The sequence below is a fragment of the Helianthus annuus genome, chromosome 5, assembly GCF_002127325.2.
Source record: "Helianthus annuus cultivar XRQ/B chromosome 5, HanXRQr2.0-SUNRISE, whole genome shotgun sequence".
Classification (NCBI taxonomy): Eukaryota; Viridiplantae; Streptophyta; class Magnoliopsida; order Asterales; family Asteraceae; genus Helianthus; species Helianthus annuus.
In genome coordinates this window covers 129,886,742-129,892,071 of record NC_035437.2, presented here as the reverse complement: position 1 = coordinate 129,892,071, position 5,330 = coordinate 129,886,742, and the positions used below count along the sequence as shown (strand labels likewise).

At 36.0% G+C, this 5,330-nt stretch overlaps 1 long non-coding RNA gene across 18 annotated transcripts; it reads right to left on the bottom strand.

The window, feature by feature from the left end:
• Positions 1 to 289: 289 nt before the first annotated feature.
• LOC110941269 lies at positions 290 to 5,093 on the bottom strand. Of its 18 annotated transcripts, none has more exons than XR_004894319.1 (9): positions 4,727 to 5,089; positions 4,347 to 4,519; positions 3,558 to 4,256; positions 3,346 to 3,413; positions 3,066 to 3,180; positions 2,206 to 2,324; positions 1,640 to 1,751; positions 791 to 933; positions 290 to 716 (listed from the first exon to the last, which is right to left on the bottom strand). It is a non-coding gene; the product is annotated as an uncharacterized LOC110941269 (long non-coding RNA). The 18 variants fall into 18 exon arrangements; XR_002593952.2 differs by having other exon boundaries at positions 336 to 716; positions 2,412 to 3,180; positions 4,727 to 5,093; XR_002593962.2 differs by having other exon boundaries at positions 336 to 716; positions 2,206 to 2,256.
• Positions 5,094 to 5,330: the final 237 nt, after the last annotated feature.

Genomic DNA, 5,330 nt, shown 5'->3' with positions numbered 1-5,330 from the left:
TTTCCCTTTCAAGTGAGCGACCTTAGAAAGGCCATTTACATATAATGCGTATATAAACCAAAATATATTTTATAACTTCATAAACTATAAATATTTTAGTTTATTGTTGTCATCAAGAGGGTTTTTAGCTAAACATTTGTTTTTATTTAGACCCTAAAAATTGGTTAAGTCAACGACTCAGCCCTATGATGTCATATGACACTACAATTACAAAGACAAATTTATGAGTTATGAATGACCAAAATGATTTAAGTCAAAAACTACCGTAGACAAAATGAAGTTTAGAAAATGAAAAACAAAAACTATAAATTTTCATGAAATGAATCGATAAGTGTTTGTAGTTAATTTTATCTATACTATGATATAAAAATGTACACAGAATCATATTCAACTTCACAAAAATGACAACAAAAGTTGTAAACTTTAATGGGCCAGACAAACAGAAAGTGGTTATGCAGTCATTGCACATATACGTAATACGCAGGCTGGTTGCGTTCGCAACAGTTGTGCGGGCTGCGGCGTTATGGCTGTGCTCGCTGCGGCGTTGCGCCGGGCTGGCTAGGGTTGTGCTCGCTGCGGCAGCGCTCACTGCGTCGATGCGGCTGCGTTCGCTGGGGTTGCGCTGGCTGCGGCGTTGCGGAAATTTCTCAGCAACTTGCTCTCTAGTCCAATCGTCTGGAAATTTCTCCAATGGCAACTTTGTCTTCTTCGGAGCTCTACATGATGATGACATAAAAATACGAATAATAGTATATCAAAATCTTGTGATGACTTAGAGTATAAAACTTACATGATGGAACCAATCACATACTTGAGTGCTAAACAAAAAGCAGCTGCTACAATGGCAGATTGTCAAGATTGTCTTTCTTTCAAATGAAAATCGAAGCGACCTGGGTAAGCCCCTGCCAAAGTGTCGCCAAGTCCCTTTACATCCTACAGTGTTAAAATGAGACAAAGAAGAGAATGGGGTTAACTTTAGAGCAAACAATTACCTACATTGTCGATCATATGGATCTGTTGTCATGTTTTTGCTAACTAAGGATGATGGTACTTGATTGACTATTACATGACATATTGTTTCATTGAGAGTGTGATGTTGGTTGGAATACCATCATGGTCGAAAGACAAAATGGGGCAGGGAAGCAGGGCCGCTAGTAGGTGTCGAGTGGGGCGGGGGAAAGACAAAATGGGATGTGAGGGGAGGTGAACGATGGCCCCTGAAAAGGATGACCTGTAGGCTGAGATCGTTGGTTTGCTCTCTAAAATCATCAGTCTAATAACTCTTCTCTTAATCTTTTGAATTGTCGTTATTTAAGAAGTTTGGTTTCGTTGCTTATTAAAAAAGGATTACCGTTTTAAAAATGATTTCTTAATCATATTAGATTATCCATATATTAGATTTTATATAAATTTACATAGGTTTTTATTTTGTACTATCATATATATTCCAAATAAGTTTCCTTTTTTTTCCTTTATACAAAACCATTAAGATATAGTTTTGTTGTCTGAGTCTTTGACCGACGATGTGTAACTTCAAAGTTTATTTATAGTAGTTACTTGAAATTTCTTATAATAAATGATGTGGAATTGAAAGCGTCACTACTTGAAATGCTTTTAGACATCAGAGTGCACAAGTTACCTTTCTAAAAAAACTAAAAGAGCATATAACAATCAGCTGGAATAATATGGGGTCGTTGTTGATTGATCGGCACAAAGTGAAAGTGTTGGTTTAAAATCATGAACTCTTGAATCTGTTTGGAAAACAAAAACCAAATAAGATACGTTTTGTTCTACAGCAATTGCCATTTGTAATCTTTGTGACCAACCAAAAATAAGGATAAAATTGTATAAAACATAAGTTTACAAAGATTGTTGATAAACAATCAGCAGCTTCTAACAAACCAGGATCATCAACTTCATCATCTGCTTCGACAATATTCATATACTTCCAAAATGTAACAACTTCATCATCAACTTCATCATCAGCCGTTCTGGCCAAAATCTCGCCTGAAGAACGCCTGTAGTCACCTGCGTCTAGCTTCGAGCGCGTGCATGGATGCCGATTTTTGAAAAAAAATCGCAGATCTTCGCCTATGACTCCACCAGGCGGTTTAGTCACGCCTCGCTGCGCCTCTGCGCCTAGGCGCACGCCTGGCTCGCTTTTGACAACATAGAACTCACTAAGAGCAAAGATAATTATCTTACCATAAAGAGTGGAGCATTAGGATGTAAAAATAGGAAGAACTTTGTAGAGGACTGCAAATAAAATTGGATGCAAGTAGCTAAGTATCTGTATCTCATTTGTCCACTCCAATGTTAATTGTCTGCTAGATAAAAATAAAGTCAATCCATATATAAACTACCAAATAATAACTCAACATATATAAAAGCAAGTGAAGAAATGGATATACCTAAAGGTATTACGATGGCAACTTCAAGCTCTTGCCAATGCTCATATAGTATGTTAATACATGTTTGGACAAATTATAAATTAAACATATTATATTCATTCAACAAGATTAATATACAAAGGTAATGACTTTCCACAGATAATCACTTAAACACATGTCTCTTAATAAGTGCAAACACAAGCCATCTTACAAAGTCCAGCAGGCTCAAGCCTTTCAAGAGTCCATTCCAATGATAAATTAGGCAAATCAACACATACATCCTGTCAATTATCATACTTTGATTGAGGTTAAATGGCTAAATTTCATAATACTTTTTTAAGTCTTAGCACGCTTTTTTTTAATAAAAACAACCTCATAAGTAAATGGTCAAAATTGTCACCTCAAACAACATTAACAAAAAACAACCCAAATCAAAAAACAACCCAAATCAAATACAATCATTAACAACTCAAACCCTAACCAAAATCTATTCTACAAACATAAACCACAACAAACAAACAACTTTCCACCACATAAACCAAACCCTAGATCAATAAACACCCAGTTCAAAGGAAATTAGGCTGCTGAAAATGTATGTCACCCAATGAAAAATTTAAAAAGAACAAGAGGAAAAATTATGAAAATGAAAAACTTGGTGTCAATCTACTTCTATACCTGAAGTGGTGGAACAAGGTTAGCCACATTTCGGACCACAAAAGCTTCACCAGGTTGAAATCCTTGGATATATGAGGGGGTAAACTCTTGAATATGCACAAGAAATCACCAGGAACTGTTTTTTTAAATTCGTTAGTGAGCATAACAGTCACAACAACCTTGAATAGCTAAGTCACAATAATAGTTGATGAATAAACACATTTGGGGCTTGTGCTTGACTTCAAGAAACACTTAAATAGACATAGACTTTAAGAAATCAAAGTTGCAACAAACGAATTACTCTGAAGAATTCTGAAATCCCAGCATGGTCTTCCCAATTTCCAAAAACTTCAACATGGAATCACAGATCTGGCCAAAAACAAAAAACAATAATCAGCCAAACAAACTCACTTAAACTTTTCATCAAACACCTTATCTACATTACTACACACTACTCATAAACCCACACCACACAAACAAAGAACAAAATACAAAAACGATATGGGATCTTACCCTCCTTGGAATATTTTCGGCCGGAGTACTCAAAACAATGTCGATCTCCTGCTCTGTACTCAACTGACACAAAGATCAACGCTCTCAACTTCTTCTATAAATCTTCTTTTGCCTGAAATTGGGTATTCAAAACCCTAGGTCTGCAACTTCAGGTTGCTAGGTAGCAGTAAAACCCTTTTAAACATAGAAAACTAAACTAATAACACAAAAATGATTCAAGAGCATTATACAGAGAGAAGATGTACCTGGGTGCCATTCGGTGATGACGAAGAACAGGGAAGATGGTTGCAAAGGCTAATCGATGTGTGGTAGGGTTAAAAGTTGCTACAAAACACACTTAACAGCTAGGGTTTACTCCAAAATCAAACCAAAAGAAAAAAAACACTAAAGAACAACTCCATATCCAACAAATTAAGGTCGACAGTTAATAAATTACTTCTTGTTCGATCAAAATTTCAGAAAATCAATGTTGTAACATCAATTTATCTTATTTAAACCATTATTTCAACAAATGAATCCAAATTGAAAACTAAAAATCATAATAAGTAAACAAACCTAACAGATCTGAATGTAAAACTCAGATCTGAAGAAGAAACAAACACATATCTGAATGTAAAACTCCTGAATGTTGCTAGAATACTCAGATCTACAAATTTTTGTCATCTTCCTCGGTCCCGTAACCTCCCTGGCTCGCCCCAGCTTCATTAACACAGAACAACCAAAATCGTCAAAAATGACCTTAGATATGAGAAAATATTCAACAAAAATGACCTTAGATATCTGAAATACCCCTAAAAGCGGATTCAAACTTCAAGGCAGCTGGTATATTCAAGATCTGCAGAACCCTAAACGTTATTTTAGCATCAGCACAGGAGATCAGAGATTAGGTCGACCAGGTACGTGCTATCTCTCTCTCTCTCTCTAAATTAAGGGAAGATAGCGTATTGGAGATGTGGAGGTTCCTGAAAAGAGAGAACATGTGTCTTAAAGCATATCTAAATTAAGGGAAGATAGCGTATATGAAAACCACCAACAGGTGTTTTCACCAACAACAAGAATAAGAACTGAACAAAGATCGAGAACAAGATAAAAAATAGCAGATTCTAGAACCTAATTTAAACAAGAACAAAAACTAAAAAAAAAGATGGAGAACAAAAGTACACACAAACCTGCAAATCTGTTAAAGTTTCTTCAAATCGGTGTTTAACCCTGAGTGTTTTCGATTTCATAGTCGTTCTTCCTTCATCTCCAGTTCTTTGTCGTCCAACATCATCTTTGTGCGTGTAAGGGAAGATAGCGTATTGGAGATGTGGAGGAGGGAGGCTAGGGTTCCAGATCAAGAAAATCTAGGGTTCCGTATGTGTAGTTTTCGAGATCTGGTTGATTCCGTATGTGTGTTTGTAGAGATCTGGTTGATTGAACCATAACAAACCCTGGATCCTTCTTTTTCTCATTCTTTCTAGAATTCTCTCTTTTATTTTCTCGTACGCTCTCTCTCCCCCCTATCTGCAAATGAAAAAGAAAAGAATAAAGGGGTGTATGGGGAATTAGGATGAGCGGGAATTGAAAGTTGAATGGACGGTGAAGATCCCAATCCGTGTGATGTGTTTCTTTGAAAATGGACGGCGTAGATCTCAATCCATGTTTATTTGAGTAAAAGGGTATAAGTGGAAAGTGATGTTTTATGGTGCTTAAAAGACTTGTACATTATGCTTTAAGAGTGTTTTAAGGGAATTTATATGGACTTTAAGAAGTCCTTCTAATATGCTTTAT